General features: G+C 44.9%; 1 protein-coding gene across 6 annotated transcripts in view; it reads left to right on the top strand.

Annotated features, from left to right (window-relative positions):
- The window catches only part of EVA1A (eva-1 homolog A, regulator of programmed cell death), a 204,020-nt gene that overhangs the window by 8,789 nt on the left and 177,380 nt on the right, over window positions 1-17,851 (top strand). For 3 of the 6 annotated variants that reach the window (XM_083829516.1, XM_083829518.1, XM_083829517.1), the window contains 2 exons: window positions 1,116-1,345; window positions 2,238-2,378. The exons of the other annotated variants lie outside the window; for them this stretch is intronic. The gene's annotated coding sequence lies outside the window, so the exon portion shown is untranslated. The remainder of the gene's footprint in view (window positions 1-1,115; window positions 1,346-2,237; window positions 2,379-17,851) is intronic. 6 annotated transcript variants of the gene reach the window in all.

Genomic DNA, 17,851 nt, shown 5'->3' with positions numbered 1-17,851 from the left:
CAATCCCAGTCCCTGTGGGGGACCATTTGAAGTAACTGCCCTGGTGTGCTGTGATGTGTGGTGGCGTTTTCTTTTTTCTATTTTTTTTTTCCCCCTGTCATTCCTTTTTATTTAGGTGCCCAAGACCTTCACAGACTCAGTCCCTTTCTGACTCTTGGTAAGTACATGGCTGCCTGCAGGAACAGGCCCAATGTGCTGCTAGAAGTAGCGCAGAGGATTTTTGGTCAGGTTGGTTGGTGATACTACGAGGTTCCTTGTGCCCTTGCTAGTCTGTGCCTCACTGATAAGGTACTGCTGTTTTCCCTTGGAAAAAAGCACAAAAATCCCAGCCAGGCAAGGGCCAAATTCTGCTCAGCTGTTAGGCAAGTTTGCTGACTTGCTTTGTAGGGTGCGCAGTAGTTAATCCCAACTCATCTTCTTGCTGATTAAATCTGATATAGAAGTAATAATTGAGAACTTTTTAAAGAGAACTATTCAACTTACCTGTTATTATTAGTTACCTAGCTGCTCTTTTTGCCTGAGGAAAGATAGTGAGTTGTGCCTCCCTCAGTCTGGGTTTGGGCTGATCCAAATATGCCTGGCTCAGCTCACTAACCAAAGATATGAGCTTGTTCGCAGTAATTAATATATGTATGTCTGCTCTTTCGGGGATGCTTAATGTTTGGCTGCCTGGAACCCACTGCGTGTCTTTTCATGTCAGAAAGGCAACGATGGTTTGGCTGTTCTGAGCTGCACAGTAAAATAAACCTTGAGTGGGGCTTTTCAAATATATCTTGTGCCCTTGAATGGAATTAACGAATGCTGTGGTATCGGTTTTGGTGGGGTTTCCTTGGATGTTAAGGCTTGGTGTACAATAATCTCTTGGCACTATCTGGATCCTGGCATGAAGATGGAGCAGCATGTGTGGGACCTGCAGTTGGGGAACTCTCTGAGTGGTAGGGTTTCAGAAGTGTACATGAGCTAACAGATGGATCTAGCATACTGCAGAAGAATTTGCAGTAGATGTTGTCTGAGCACTTTAGTTGTGGTGGGCAGGGACGATCGCATACACATGTGGGTGAAGTATCCCACATTGTTTGAAAGATTTAAGCAAAGACTCTCTTTTTTTTTAATAGCAATTTGAGAGAAAGCCTAGAGACCTGGAGCACAAGAAGCTTTATCAGCTGCCTACAACCAAAGAACTTCCATAACTACATTCATGTGTCACCTTTTGACATGGTATTGACATACCAGGTGCCAGCAGAAACACTCGTCACTCCTCCAGCAGCCCACAAAAGCATCAAAATGTCAAGGGTGTGAGCGTGAGCTGTCTTCAGATGAGTTCTGCTGTCCTACGACAGACCAGGTACCTGATGGTGCTGCTTATCGACCAAGGACCATTCAGACCACCTACTTGGAGACCCCCTATGTGATCGTGTTTTATTTTCATCCGCTATCAGATTGTTTCTGCTTGTGGTTTTGCTGCTATGATATTATCAACATGTGTTGTATTAGCCTCAAGGGTTTAAAATGGGCTTTTACTCCTACAAGTAAATATAAAAACAAACACGGCAGTGGGGAGATTTTTCCTGTTTTTTGGTATTGTTTTGTGGGCTGGGGTGACCTGCATCCTGTGCCTGGGACCTGTGGGCTCATCTGTGATCCTTTATTGCTTGCTCCTCTGCATTGCTACTAAGGGCGCTCTATGGCAGATGCTACTTGTGGCATTAATTTCCCACGTTTGCTGTGTTTTTGCAAAGGCTTTTGGCTCGCGTGTTTTCCCTTGAAGCTGTGTTGGGCCAAGAGCGCAGACTGTCAGTTCAATTAGGCTGCTAGGTGGTAACTTGAGCTGCTGTAGCTGGATTGTGTTCAGTTTTGGGCCCCAGCCTTTGGGAAACCTCTTACCTCTGTGGTCTGTGTGGGGCCTGTGAGTGCAGTGCTGCTGCGGCCCTGACGATGTCTGTAAGATGCTATGGGACAAAAATCTCTCCTTTGATTTGGAAAAGTTTATCTTTTGTGCTTAATGTTCAAAAGCTGCATTAAAGATGTAAATTAAGCATTGTAAATTAGGAAATGCTAAAATTAAGGTAGCTACTTAAATCCATCCCTTCGGGTTGTTTGCATTTTATTATTTACACTGAGTTACTCTTTAATGAGTGTGTATTACTGTTTCTCCACCTCCTGTCCCCCGTGGACTCTTGTATTGCTCAGTGCACAGGCCAGCTGCCTCCAACTTGAACATTTGTTTTATCCTTCAGGTTCCTTATGGCCCCAGGGCCTTATTTACCATGTGCTATTTAAACCTGATTCTGCTTGCTGTGAGTGCTGGCAAACAGGGATGTAGTTACCTGTCCAGCCCTTCTGGAAGGAGAAGCTGGGGTGTTATCTGCATTGCACAGGTGAGAATATAAGAGGTTAGCATCAAGAGCTCTAACTGTCCATTTTGGGGCACTAGGAACTAGCAAATGTTTCAGAGGTTGTTCATGATCTATTTTTTGCCTCCAGGAGCAGCCAATGCCCCTTACCCACCCTCTCAAGCTGTGGCAGGCAGGAAGAAATACGTGGTTGCTGGCGCTTGACCCACAGTTCCATCTCCAATACTGTAATGCACATCTGCAAATGGACTGCAGGGTTTAAGACGAGCGTTATGGTTGCACATAGCTAAGTGTTTCGGTTTAGACCTGGTAGACATCTAAACGCCATGCAGCTCCTTGCCCGCTTCCCCCTCCAGTGGGATGGGGAAGAGGAAAGGAAGAGTAAAAGAAAGAAAGCTCATGTGGTGTGATGAAAATAATTTAACAAGTGAAGGAGAAGTGGAAGAAGGGAGAAAGAAAACAAAATATGTTTTTGCAGAGGCAAAAGGCAGGGGCAATTTGTCACTACCTCTCATGGGCAGATTGATATTTCCGAGCAGTTTCTAAGCAAAATTTGGTTGACCTCCCTGAACTCCCCTCCTCTCCATTTTATCACTGAGCATAATGTTATATGGCATGGAATACCTCTTTGGTAAGTTTGGGTCATTTATCTGGTTGTGCCCCCTCCCAGCCTCTTGTGCATCCCCAATCTATTCACTAGGGAAGGGGCAAGGTGAGAAACGGAGGAGGCTTTGGTGCTATGCAAACACTGCTCAGCAACAGCTAAAACATCAGTGTGTTATCAGCATTGTTTGGGTCACTAATCAAAACCACAACACCATATAAGCAGCTGTTTAAAAAAAAAAAAAAAAACACAAAAAACCAACTTAACTCCATCCCAGCCAGACCCTGTACAGTTAGGAAAGTGCAATGTTACACGTAGGTTTTATAGGCAATATAAACTACTAGGGGTGGATATGATAGCAAGCTTCCAGTTGTTGGTGGGTACAGTCTGAACCCATGAAGTGCAGTTGTAAGAAGGGTCTGGTTTTGCATAACTTTTTTGTTAGAGCAGTCACACTTTGAGGGTTACTTCATTTGGGATGAGATAACAGTGCTTAAAATTGGGTTACAAATTTGAATACAGTCTAAGGGCTGACCCCTTTCTAAACGAGGTTTGAAGGCATTATCCCTCCATGTTTTTGTTTGTTTCTGTCCCTTCACAGGAGAAAAATGTAAATGTGCCTATTCAAAGGCACAAAGATCCTCTGGTGCAGGTGATATCACTAAAATGGAGCCCCTGGGATTTGTCCGGTTTAATTTATCTCTGGATTTTCATTGTGTGGGTATCCCCTTGGAAAGTGAGGTTGTTGATCTGCCTGCTTCCAAAGCACGTCAGTCTCTTCATGCATCCTTTGTAAAGGGGCTGCTTCTGTTGTGTTAACACTGTTTGCTTCCTGGTTTATGTGCTCAAGCTGAATTCCAGCTCAAAGAGGTTAAAGCTTTATAAAAGTGAGTTGAGCAGGGAAGTGGCTCCACAGTTGATGATGAAGCACACACATCTGTGACCCACGCTGTGCTCACATGTTAGTTTATTGTTAGCCTCACAATAATGGATAGCGCTGGGTTTTGTTCAGCTAAACAACTTTGATGGAATGAATTGTATAGAAAAAAAGAATAGATGAAGCCTGGCTGTTATTTGCCAAAATGTTCTTTGTTTTAGCTGTGTTGTGTGGGATGCAGAACTCCCAGAAGAGGACAGTCTCTCTTCTATTGCAGCCAAGGGGAGCTGGTGGACTGAGCAGGGAGGCAGAGGTTCAGTAGAAAGGGGTGAAAAAAGTAATCTAATTCTTCCTGCACTTCGGGTTTGCTTGTCCCTAGCTGTCAGCCCAGTCTTTCTCTTTGGCTGTAAGAGCAGAGGCTCTGCTACACCACCATGTTGCCCTGTAATGTAGTTGGTGCCATTTGGCTGGAACTTGGTTCAGCTTTATGTACTCAGGTAGCAGTTGATGCATTTTGGCAATGGAATATACATACATCTAGCTGATGGAGTGTAAAGGTCTATCAGGAAGCTGCATATGTGGTGGCAGACAATCCATTCGTCTTGCTGGTTAAGTGAAATCACTTTTTCCTTCTCTCTCTCTTTAACAATGTCCATATAATTGGAGGGCAGGGTTCAAGTTCAAACCGATAAGATTATTTTGCCTCCCTAAGCTGCATGACAATGGTCCCCTTGGCAAATTAAGTCATGGACCTCCTTTTGCTGTAATGGGAACCAATCTCATTAGAAACAGAGCTGGATTAATGGAGAGCCCAATCTACCGTACAGACACGCTTTCTGACCCCAGCAGGCCTGAAGTGCCTTTTGTTCACTCCAGACTCCTCTGCATTTTCCCATCGGCTGTACATCAGTGTGGTAGAGCTGGTGGTGATTGTTCCTCCTCAAGAAAAGCCTGCTGGGGGGTGAAAAGGAAGATGATCAGCCAGCGTGGTATCACAATTTGAACGATAAAGTGATTTTTTTAAACGTTTCCCTTAATTTAAGCTATTGGAGTACAGAACTGATGAAGGCGCCTGTTGCAGGGTATTGGAGATAAAGAGCTCTTCTTTGCTGGTTTGACCTGTGGGACAGAAGTTCCTCTTCTGCCTCTCAGCATTGCCCTCTTCTACAGATCAAAACATCTCGGACCCTTTCATATCAACCTCTCCAATATCTGGTCACAGGAAGATAGCTCCTTCTGTCGGAGGGAAAAAGACAGACAAACTTTTACACCCATGACCTGTGTTGGTTCTCTCTGTCCTTCCTGGTTAAGTTCCTTCCATGGAACTTAGTTCTGTGCTGGTGTAGCATGTGCTGCTTGCTTCCCTTCTTTACATCCTTAAGTTCTCCTTTTGGGATCCACTCTGTCTGTCTATCTACTTATTTATGTTACATGTATTTTTTCTCCTTTGGAGATCACTCTGCTCTGGGGGATTAGATGTACAGCCCTGTCTGGTTCCAGCTGCTCCCATGAAATGCAACCACATTACGTATGCAGAGGGAATAAGCCCAACAGCTTCCTGGGTTAAGAGCTTTTCCTGATCCTTAAGGAAATCCTTGTGCCCTGGCATCTCTCCTGCATCCTATTTCTCTGGCTGACCTTGAAGGTCTTGCCTGGAGCTTGACTCCTGGCTGAAAGTCCACACTTGAAGCACACTGGCAGGCAGGACAGACTGGACAGTGTTGGAAAATGGCACCAGGGAAAGAATGAGCCTGGCCAGATATTGTAATAATTTGCTGTTGATCAGCCTGGAGGCTAATGCTTAAGTTGTGAGGAGCCCTAACTTGTGTGTAATTCCATTTAAAGCAGTGTGGCTATTCACATAAGGTAGAGTTGACTTCTCTTTACGCCCACTCCTCATTAATCAGATTTTTTTTTTTTAACGAGTCATTAGCAAAAACAAGGGCTAATCAGGATAATTAATACTTTTAAACTGTAGTATTTCACCAGCCAGTCTGCAAATAGGACACTGATGCAGCTGAAGAAACCACTCTGTTTTCTGTGCTTGTTAAAATTCTGGATATATTTTAAGGTTTCTCAGAAAGGCCAGAACAATGCAACACCCTTTGACAATAGCAATCTCTTCATGGTGGAGTCTGAGCAAGCATTCAGTCCCTTTCCTTCGGGGATTACTCATTTCCTTTTTTTTTTCTTTTTTTTTTTTCCTTTCTCCTGAAATAAAAACAATGTTCCCCAAAAAGCACAACTTCTGCCGCGCTGTGACAGAGCCAGGCCCTGTCACTGTCAGTCAGGCGTTGGGTGGGACATTGTCTTCTCATTTCCCCCCTCTAGGCTGCAACTCGGAGAGGAAAAAAAGAAATAGAAAGCAACAAAGAAACCCTTTTCAGATGTTGTTTTACTGCTGTCAGAAATAACTAATGCCCACCCTGAATTTCACTTTGTGTTTTTTTTTTTTTTTTTTTTTCCAAAGGCTTCCATCATTTCTATGCACAGGGGAGAGCGAGGCACATGGGAAAGAAATCATGTTCGATGAAATGAAATACCATCAAGCAAACTAGAGGCACAAACCACGGGTCTCCTGAAGTCTGGGGCTGTAGCCCCAGGCCTGGTTCAAGTGTGAGGGGAGCCTGTGATTAAAGAGACTGTTCCAGGCCTCCTGTGTGTGCCGGCCTGCACGGCCCCAGAGCTTGCTGTGAGAGCCTGGCCATAGGCCTGTGCCTCTGTTTTCCTGCCTGTCCCTTTTGGTTACTTCTCCCAAGTGTCTCCATGTGTTTTTTTGCTATAGCTTGATTCCTTGCAGTTATTGTCACTCTGAGGGTGGTGAGGCCCTGTCGCAGGCTGCCCCGAGGAGCTGTGGGTGCCATCCCTGGCAGTGCCCAAGGCCAGGCTGGATGGGGCTGGGGGCAGCCTGGGCTGGGGGGATCTGCCCTGCCATGGCAGGGCTTGGGACTGGATGGCCTTTAAGGTCCCTTCTAACCCAAATCATTCTGTGATTCTTTGATTTTTGGAGCTCAGCTCCCATAATTACCTGGACTTTTGTAACTTCCACAGAGTTTTGGTGCTGAGAGTTTGTGGGGTGTTTGTATTATCCCATTAATATTCTCTCACACTTCTCACAGACACTGAGTGCAGAAGTAGGACAATAAAAAATAAGTGGAGGAGCAGCTTGATAGGCCTGAACCTGCTTATTTCTCTCGTAGGATGGAATTAATACAGCATGAAACAGCTCCAGCATTGGGCTTGGGAGAGGCTGCGGGTGGAGCTGGCAGGGGGCAGGTGAAGCTGACAGGAGGCATTTGCTAAGCAGTGGTAGCTCACGAAGGGTAAAAGCAAGCTCAAATGGAGCAGACGATGCTCCACATTTATGCTTATCCACATTTATGAGGTTTGCCAGCAAATGCTTTTGGTGAGACACTGCTTCAGCAAATTGCTTGCTGGTAAGACCTGTGGTGGCTGCCTGAAGACCTGGAGAAAAGTAGAGGTGCAGCTGGGGCTGGTGGGATCCTTTCCTTTGGCAGCTGGGCCTGATGACATAGGGCTCTGATATTACCTCCACCAGCATCCCCATGCCTCTCTTGCAGAGGTGGTAGAGTGAAACACATCTACTTCCTCACTGTGTCCAGTCCTGTCCTCTTCTCCCCAGTGCAGTGTCAGGATGTGCTTAGTCCAAATTTTACCTGTTGTCTTAAAAAGCACCAATTCTGATTCTGAAAAAGCACCAGACTGATTCGTCTTGATTATAAGAGATTTAAGAATTGTCTTTCAACTCAGACCTGTCCCTTTGTGCAAAAATCTTCTGCTGGGTGAAAACTGCTTTTCTGCTGTGGTGAGGGCTGGAGGATGCTGTTAGTACCCTGAGAAGGATATTGTCCAAGTATCCACACCTGCTGGATGTAGAGTTGCCTTTTCAAGCCCCTCTCAGACTTGTCAGTGTTGGGGGATTAGTAACGAGGTACAGTTTGGGGTCTGCTAGCCAAAGGAGCTCAAGCAACAAAATGGTGGATATGGAAGGAGTCACGCTAGACGCATGACCCCCTGGGGCTTTCTAGCCCATTTTCTAGCAGTGCTTTCTTGCAGGGCCTGAAGCTTCCTCCATCCCAGCCCTATATCATTGGCTTAACGGCAGCATTGATGGATGTGCAGAGGGCCTGATGCTTTTTCCCTGAACACTTGGCCTGGTGGTGTTGGGGCAAGAGTGAGGTCAAAACCCTTTTCTGCTCTTGAAGGAGTGACTATCAAAGGGCAATAACTTTCCATTTAGGGCTTTTTCCATTGGTGACAATGGGCCTGATTTGCATTGTAGAGAAGCTGTCATGTAAATAGTGCCTGCTCATGTGATAACAAAGCTCAGCTGTGCTCAATCCCCCATGGGATGTGCAGTTTAGATATGAGGGATGTGGAAGGCACACATCACAAAATGTGGTGGGGAGAGGCATGGAAATGTCTGCCTGATGGTGTATTTAAACTGAGATTGAGCATATGGGAAATTGATGGGTAGGGAACAGAAATTTGCTCTCCCAGACTCCTGTCCATCTGAGTCTTGCTTGGGGAACATCCAGCTCTCTGGATGCCCAGGCATGCGTAAAGCTCCGTGCAGTCTGAGTGCTCTGGTGATGGCTGTCTCGTTCTCACTCTGATGGCTTGTTCATGCTAGTGCTTCAGTGATAAATCATTACCGGTGTTTCTAGTGAGGCTTTTGACTGCTCTGGAAACTTTAAAACCTGCAGTAGTAAGGTAGAGGTGCAGGTAAAACACCTTGGAGGCTTGGTTTGCCTCCAAGGCAGGAAGGGCCAGGTGCTTTTTTGTTTGTGACTTAACTCTAAAGTTTCTAGCTTTATAGAAAGCCATATTGTTTCCCCCATTTCTCCCTTTAGTTTTGAATTTGCTACAGGTCTCCAAGTAACATGTTCAAGCACACTCAATAAATCTATCAAATAATTCACAGCTGCATGGCATTTATCATTCATGGCTGTACGGGCATTTTACCATAATAAATACCAACAGCATTTTGCAGATGGAGAAACTGAGTCTCAGACTGTGGGATTCGGTTTCATTTAACTGCACGAAAGACACCTTCATCTCACCTAAGCTGTTCCTTTGGACTTATAGCACATACACCATCTGACTTGTGTTACATCTACATCTGGAGATGAGGGACATCCCAGGACTTCTGGTTCCTCTCCACTGACCCACAGAAGGTCCAGACAGCTAGCTTAGACTAAACATGTCCTGCTCAAAATCACTAAACTGGAGAGCAGCAAAGCTGATAGCCTGACTTCCAGACCATCTCCTGTGCTATACTTAGTTAACGGCACTTTGCTGATATGCAACAGATATTCAATGATTCTGTAAGTCCTTCTTTCTGTCTTTTTATGACACTTTTTGAAGTGCCACCTACTAGGGTGGCAAGATAGGGACCTGGAATACCACTCTGTCCGTGTCCTTTCAAGTAATGTTTATGTAGTAGGCTGCTATCCTTGCAATCATTCCCTTACTGTGAAGAATGCTAGATAAGACTCCTTGCACTCTTCTGACAGCACCAAACAAACCCCAGGAGTGAGGAGGCTGACCTCAATGGTTTGAGATTACTGCATTTGTGTTTATATTTTCTATATTTCACTTTGCTGCCTAAGTACATTCATTAATTTTTTTGATGTATGTGCCCATCTCCGGTTATAAATGCAGTGCTTGTTCTAAGAGCAGAACTACATTCATTCACTGTGAAACAACCTATGGATTTGTTTTCTTGGGTGTTGTAAAACACACTAGGTATAAATGCTGCAATTAGGAGGTGATGGGCTAATCTCATTAGTCAATGGAAGGAAACATTGGGGTCAGTGGGTTGGATAATGAAATCTGAAGATAAATTTTGATGTGCCAGATGGCCTGGCATAGTGCTTCCACTCATGTGGGAAGAAGGAGAGCCAATAGTAGCTTGCAAGAACAAAAGCATTAGCAAGAGGCACGGCATGTGATTTCCCTGAGCTAGAAACCTGCTTATATGATGTTTCAGTTGTGTGCAGGCCTGCGGGATTCTTTTTTTCTTTTTCTTTTCTGTTTTTGAGCCAATTTTGGACAGTGAGAGACAGGCCCCAAGCAGAAGTTAATGAGACACTGGCAGCATATTGCTGTGTTTGTAAGATCAGTGGCTCAGCAAGAAGAAATAATTCCTTCAGAAGGGGCTGATAATTTAAACATGTTCATTCTGTAGGGCAGGTTGTCTTTATAGTGTCCCCTTTGCGGCAAATATTTAAGAGTTGATACTCAAATCCCGAAATCTGTTTTGGAGACAAGATTGTAGGCTCTTACCATAACACTTTTTTCTGGGCTCAGCTCTTCATTTTCTGGGATCAGTTCTTTCATCACCAATGATGTCAAGAAAAAGAAAAAAAAAACTAGTTTTGGGGCTGGAAAATATAGCTTAAAAAAAAGGCAGTTTTCAAGAATGACCTCTGAGATAGGAACACCTCAGTTTTAGCTTGGTCCAACTGGAAAGCTGCCCGGTGGAAACCTGGGGGTGTTGGTCTATAGCCAGCTGAACATGAGCCGGCAGTGTGCTCAGGTGGCCAAGAAGGCCAAGAGCATCCTGGCTTGTATCAGCAGTAGTGTGGCCAGGAGGGCCAGGGAAGTGATTGTCCTTCTGTACTCAGCTCTCGTGAGGCCGCACATCAACTACTGTGTTAGTTCTGGGACCCTCACTACAAGAAGGACATTGAGGTGCTGGAGTGAGTCCAAAGAAGGGCAGAAGCTGGTGAAAGGTCTGGAGAACAAGCCTTATGAGCTGAGGGAACTGGGGTTATTTAGCCTGGAGAAAAGGAGGCTCAGGGGAGGCCTTATTGCTCTCTACAACTACCTGAAAGGAGGCTGTAGCAGGGTAGGGGTCAGTCTCTTCTCCCAAGCAACAGGACAGGAAGAAATGGCCTCAAGTTCTGCCAGAGAAGGTTGAGGCTGGGAATTAGGAGACATTTCTTCACAGAAGTGGTTGTGAGGCATTGGAACAGGCTGCCCAGGGAAGCAGTTGAGTCACCATCCCTGGGTGTATTTGAAGGCCGTGGGGTTGTGGTGCTTAGGGACATGGCTTAGTGCTAGGCTTGGCAGTGCTAGGTTATAGGTTAATGGTTGGGCTTGATGATCCTGGAGGTCTTTTCCAACCTCAGGGATTCTTTGATTCTTCTTCTACCAGATTCTTCTTTTGCAGAGGATCCCCCTGGCTCCTGTTAATTTATAGTCTGCTGGGTATTGGTGCACGCTGTAAGGTGCAATGAGGCAATTCCCATCCTTGGTCTCTCTGCAGGGTTGTGGCCCAAAAGTTTCCTCAAAGATGAATGGGAAGAATCTGGGTGCAGTCTTTCTCCTTTCTGCCTAGCTCCACACCAGCACTCATTCCTTAGCTGTCTCACCTACCCACACCACCATTATTCCCAGGAAACAGTGAGCAGGGTTTGCCAAGCTTGGCTGTATTGCATAAAACAAGAGTGGAGGAAATCCAGTTCCATGCTCTGGCCACCTTACCTGGCAGCACCCTGGTGCTATTTTCTTTTAGTGAGCATTAGGTGCAGGCAAAGGTTTATCCTGGGCTCTGGGCCATCACAGCAACTCTGCTGATTAGTGCCCAGGCTTGGAACAGCCTGATAAAAGCTCTTAGTCTTTAAAACAGTGTCCAGAATAGTAGCCAGACTTCATCTGGCTGTGAAATAATGAAAAGTGTATTTACAATAAGAAGCCTTATTGAAAAATGTGCTTGTAACTGGGATGCAGCCAGTCAGCGCTCGGTGTCTCCTGGCAGAAGGGAAAGGAGGAACTTTTTCTTGGTAGTTTACTGTGTTTAGCGTTATGAAAGTTAATGGGCTGGATCTTCAAGGGTGAAGTAGCGTAGTTCTGACAGCAGTGAGGCTGCACTGATAACAATCTTTATACCACCTGGGAGTAGCCCAAGAGTATAAATTGCTGCTTAAACATAGCTGGACTGTTCTCCTAGGAACCCTTACTATTCCCATAGAGTAATATAGGATGTAGTTTCTTAGCCCTTATCTGGAGTCCTATTTATGTCAACATTATCATGGGTCAAAACCAACAGCATTTTTGCCCTTAAATGCCTTACACACTGCAGCACTTTGAAACAATACACACAGTTCAGCCACTTCCACCCTGATGTCTTCTAGCTTGCAGTGTGCTCTTAGGAAACAGGATTTAACGTGAAAACATCAATCTGGCAAGTGTCCTCCTCCTCCTCCTGCTAAGAGGATAGATTCTGCCACCGAAATGGTCCCAAGAAGGAGACCCAAAGCCCAAGAAGCGGAGGCACTTAGTGGCAGAGAAAGTCCCAGAGGAGATGCAGCTGCAGGGGAGGCTGCTGTAAATCACGGTGGCCCCAGCTGTCAGGCAGGGCAGAGCTGAGATTGATGGGGTGGGTGGGGAAGCTGAGGCAAGGAGAGTTCAAGCATCACCCTGACCCGCGTGAGGGGAAAATAACCCCAACCCTCGGCAGCATTTGATTGAAGCCTGCTGTTCCTCTGAAGGGGAAAGGTCAGGCTCTGCTTTGTTGGGTGCCCTCAAACAAAAAACCTGTTTATACAGGACCCACCCTTGTACCTTGGGAGTTGGAGGGTGAATGGGCTTGGAGACATTCACCACTCTTCTCTCTGGTAACGTTTCTGTTGATCACCAGTAGAAATTCAGATTGGGCTGGTAGTAAAAGCCTGGAAGCAGGAGGGCAGGTTAAGATCCCACATAAATATTAACTGCAGTTAGCCTCTGTAGCCTGCAGTGATCCAGGGAAAATGCTGCTCAGTGCCTTGGATTCTGCACAGAAAGGATGGGATGAACTGGTAGGTGGTGGTTCTTGCCAGCAGGTCCTTGAAATTAAAGCTGAAGCAGTGCACCTTTGTACATATACCTGCACCAGGGTGCTGCTGGTACCTGGGGAGAGGAGAGTTTCCAAACTTCATTGCCAGCTCTGTGCTGCAAGTGCTCCCAATGACCTGACGTAAGGTTTTACCAGCCTCGGTGGTTCAGCTGGAAGTGAGATTTAAATACGTTGTGTCTCTGGGGACCTGCAGTTAGGGGGACAGTCTTCCAGAGCAGTGGTGTCTGAATTCCCAGTGCTGGATGTCTCTGCCAGAAAAATTCACCTCCTCTGCTTCCAGGCATCCTCCTTCTTGAATCTCCCCAACCTATGGACAGAAAACAATTTCTGGCCCTCTGAATTGTTATGGTGACCTGCTTCCTGTCGTGGTCTTTTGGAGAGATCTCCTTGGTCCCCTGTAATGTGATGGATGGTTGTCCAAGTGTCCTATGATACAAACACAAATTCCTCTGTCACAATTACATAACAGAAATATAGATATTGGGATTGGCTTCCACGTCCTGTGCTGCATCTGGTTTCTGTTCATATTGTAAATAAAACTGTTTGAGATTGAGGGGCTGAAGAGGGAAGCCCTGTGTGATTTGCCCTACCCACAGGTTGGGCACCTTTTCTGTTAACCATAGTAAGAACTAGCAACTAAGGAGCTGATTTGTGTGCAAATCAAATGTTTCTGTCAAAGGAGAGGAAGCATGAAAACAGCTTCAGTGTTTTGATTTTAATGTACCACCATACGCCCGACGGCACCCTCCCAGCAGCTTTCCAACCTCTCCCTTTGCCTTCTGCCCTCACGTGGGAGAAGCTGAACCAAGTACAGCTCAGCCAAGCATGGGCAAACTGGCATCTCTGCTCCGTCCTGCATGGCTTTTATCTATTTGAATGTTATCAGCATAGAATACATTGATTAATGGCCCAGGAAATTAATTGGCAGCCTCTGCAGGCTGCTTTGCAGCTAATGGCTGCAAAGAGCTGTTGGAGTAGAAAAGCGCAGCAAAGTGCCAACTTATTAGGCTGTGACGGTGCCTGCTGCACGCCAGGCATTTTCCTAACAGGAAAGGAAACAAAGGCAGCTCACTGAGGAATTTTGTGGGCAGAGACTGACTCACAAGCAGGGTGGGGGAAAGGGATTGTTAAAAGTCCAAAACCAGGGGAGAAAATCCCAAATGTGTAGTTCAAGCACTAGCTCAGTGCTTTAGAGATAAACAGCATCCTTGCCACAGGATTGTAGCTCTAATGGTGTTTGACTGGATATTACAGCACTTGATATGGTGTTTCATGTGTTCCAGTGAAGATTAGGTTCTGCCCAAATATCTCAGCCTGTGAAGATCTCTCTCCTGCTTTCTCTTTCCAAGGCAGCATAGACAACTGAAGAGCTAAGGCATCCGCGTTTCCCAACTCTTCAGAGTCACTTTTAGATTAGTAAGCAAAGCAACAACTGGCAAATACGGCTTAAAGTGCTCCCTATATATGCCAAACAAATTGCTGATATTAAATATCAAAAGCAAAAGGTTTCTGTTGTCCTCTAAAAAGTCAAAGTTCTGGTCTGTGTGGGGAGCACAAAGTGCCATCAGGAAATAGATTGAATTAGATGAGTTGGATTGAATTACACATTGCATGAAATAGAAGAAACTACATGGTTTTAAAATGTCATGAGGAGCATCCCCTCAGCTTTCTGATGCATCTATTCAACTCTTTTATGTGAGCCCTATTATTTTGTTTCTCTGGTTTTGTAAAAGAAATTTATGAGTGTTGTCTAGACATTACAAGAAACACAACAAAATGCCTTGCTCTCCCCAGGTCTGAGGTTGTTGCATGTGTGAAAAGCCTGCTTTGCGATGACCTTTCCTCCGCATGGGGACCAGAATTTTGTTCCCTCCACCTTCAAGTGCTGTTATGGTTCCCTTGCTGGGCAACAGGGATGGAGATGCAGCTCCAGAAGTCGGTTCCTCTGAATAGCCTTTGAAGCACCAAAACTTAAGTAGGATTTAAGTAGGATCTTAGTGCTTGTTCAGACTCCTGGTTTCTCACTTGATTTTTGGTGGGAAGTAAGGATTTTAGGCAGGACTCAAGCACTGAATGTTGTATTGGATGCGGATCTGGGCCCCTGTAACTTAAAGTCACTGGGTGTTTTCCTTCCAAATAACTAAGAAAAACAAAACTTTGCTGGGGGAGTTTAATTTTACCAAAAAGAAAACCTGGTTCTAGGGCTTCTGTGATCAAAAATGCTGCAGCATTGTAATGCAAGAACTTCCTTGGCTGGTTCAAAGCTGTTAAAACAGAGTTTGATGTGTTTAATTTTATATTCACTCAAAAGCATGGTCTTGTTCAGCAGGCACAGGTAGGGGAACATGCATAGAGGAGATATAGAATAGGCTGTAGCAGAGAGCAGATTTCCAGCTGCTTGCCTGCCTGGCACTGTGGTCCTTTCCCCACCACTTGCCTTGTCATTCTGCCCACCATGGGATGGAGAAAACATCTGCCTTCATGAGAAGGACAATATATGGGGATGTAAGAGTGGTCTGATCAAAATTAAATGGACTGGATGGTTTGGAGGTGAGGCTCAGAGGCAGCAAGGCAAGTGCCTGCTTGCTTCCTTGGTGTGAGGGGTTCTTCAGACAGCGATGAAAGACCGGGCTTATTTCACCTGGAAGACCTCACTGTAACTTTCCACACACCTTGTACCTCCAAGTCTGTGGATCCATAGGAAAATAATATTAACTTTACTGTTTTGTTCGGTGTGATTGGCAGCAGGTTAGTGGCCTCACACTAGATGATTTGCTTGGTCATCTGGTCCCAAAGGGCTTCAAGTGGAAGACTGGGAGTGTGTCAGCTCAGAGGTGGAGTGCCTTGGCAGGTCTGATAAAAGCTACTTTCTCTACCCATGGGCTTGCTTCCTCTGTATCCACAGGCTGTCCTAACAGCAAGTAAAAAGTGCAGTGTAAATGCATTCAAATCCCAGTGGTTCCATGAGAAAATAACTAACAGGAATCCTTCTCTCAGGCTGGGGGAACATTGAATTCAGCTGTCAGTTTGTCATCCCTATGTGCTCAGTCCTTTAGCATTACCCCTAAAAGATTAAAGACCACAATTATGCTTGTGAGGCTAGGGGAATGAAATACCCGTGGAAAGAGGAGCACCTTAGTGCCTAACCCAGCAGATCTTTACTTAAGCACACTTCTGCCTCACACCAGTTTGTGTGAATACAAGCTTACAGCTCTCGTGTTTTGCCTTGTCCTTGCATAATGAGACACCAAAGTATTGCTTGTCTTGGCTAAACAACAGAAATCGGCTGTGATGAATTGCATTTTTGCCCGTTTCTGACTGGTTTAAGGTGCCTGTTTCAAGTGGCAAGGAAGAAAGATGAGTGTTTATGTTTCTTTTAAATGGCTGGCGCAGGGTCTGTGCCCCTAAGTAGTCCAGCTTAGCATGTAGCCAAGAGTTCTGGCATGGGGCCACAAGGACAGATTATTCACTGTACTCTGAAAGGGTGTTGGGTTTCTGCATCTGACCTTTGGGATGGATAAATGGGAGGATTAGCTGCTAAGGAAGCAATTATCCACTCTCTATAATTAATATCTTCTTCTTATTCTCTGGTGTTACTTGACCTGGAACCAGGACCTGCTTGTGTTGCCAGTTTTGTGTAATTACCACCTTAAAACAAGGACTCGAGTACCAGACCTTTAGAGGTCAGTGCAGTGGAAGTGTGGAGTAAGAACACAAGGCTGAAGTTATCGAGTCAAGCTCCCGTGTCCAAAGCAATGAAGAACGGGATGATTAAAGACTACTTTTGTCCCTGAGGTAACTTTCTGCCCTTTAATGCCACCGTGTCTTTTGACATGAAGATTAAATATACTTGCTATTCTTCTGAAACAAAGCCCGCCCTGTCAATAAAGCAAACAGGTGTCTAATGCTTCTGCACATGCCTTTTTAAAGGTTGCCTTTCCCATCAATTCTGCTGTGTTTTCAGCTGTCACTGTTTAAAATGCCACCTTGATCAGGTGTAGCTAGAGATTGTCATTCTACACTCACATTTCCCATTTACAAACCCAGAAAGATGTGTCTAGATGTTGATAGCATCTGACTGTTGTAGGAGAAGAATATATTCTTTTTACATTCTATTTTTAAAAGTAATCCTGAATTCCTTATTTATCTCTCTGTCTCTTTTGAGATATTTATAGTCCCCATTACCATTGTAGAGGAGGCTGAGACTAAAAATATTTAATGATTCTCTGGAAATGTCCAATTTGGGTGTGTATCTGGATGTTTCTTAATGGCCTATGATTTTAAGATCAGAGCAGTAGTTTGGCCAAAACAAATTAGATTTTCGTATTTGAGTTCATTTCTTGTTAAACTTTCACACATGAAAATCACTTCTGGAATCAAAGGAAGCCAAAGGAAACTAAACTTATAAAACTTGTAGATATAAAGTTAAATATTAACTTTTTAAGCCTCTAACAGGATTAAATGGAGCTTTTAAAGTATTCTTGTAAATTAGACAGTTTTCTCCAGACACTGTTGCTGAAGTGGCACCACAGGTGGGAGTTAGTTTTTTCTCCCCTGCACTGTATTTTGAGATAAAGGTAAATCGCAGTTAATAAATTTCGAACAATTAAACCTTTTATGGGATACATATTTGATAGCAAGCAGCAACAGACCTCAGACCGTGCTACTTGAATACCAGGGATTATCAGGGGGATTGTCAGCTGAGTGAAGAGTCTCTGGGGAAATGCCGCAGGCTTTCAGGGAGTGATGAGGTTTGCGCAGGGAAGGTGGGACTTTGTAGAGCACATAGGTAAATGGGGAAATCACACGAATGCATAGTTAGATCATGCCCTACAACCCAGACAGAGGATTATTTTCCTGCCTACCACATGCTCAAAGCAAAAACAAACAAGAAGGGTTAAGCACGTACAGTGAAGAACAGCAGCATATCGCTCAGGGGAGAAGACCTCCGAAGTTGTTGCCTGGGGACAACATCTAACGAAGAGCTAATCTATCAAGTGGTCTTCTGTAGAGCGCCAGCTCCAGTAAAACAGCACCAAGGATCTGTTTACCAGGCCTTTTGTGAATATAATTTTTTATTGAGTAGTCAAAAATAAAGCAGAAATTTGCTGGTTGTGAACTGAGATCTCTCTTCGACTGAGGAAAGGAGG

The sequence above is a fragment of the Anser anser genome, assembly GCF_964211835.1.
Source record: "Anser anser genome assembly, chromosome: 3".
Lineage (NCBI taxonomy): Eukaryota > Metazoa > Chordata > Aves > Anseriformes > Anatidae > Anser > Anser anser.
This window is presented reverse-complemented; position numbering and strand designations above follow the sequence as displayed.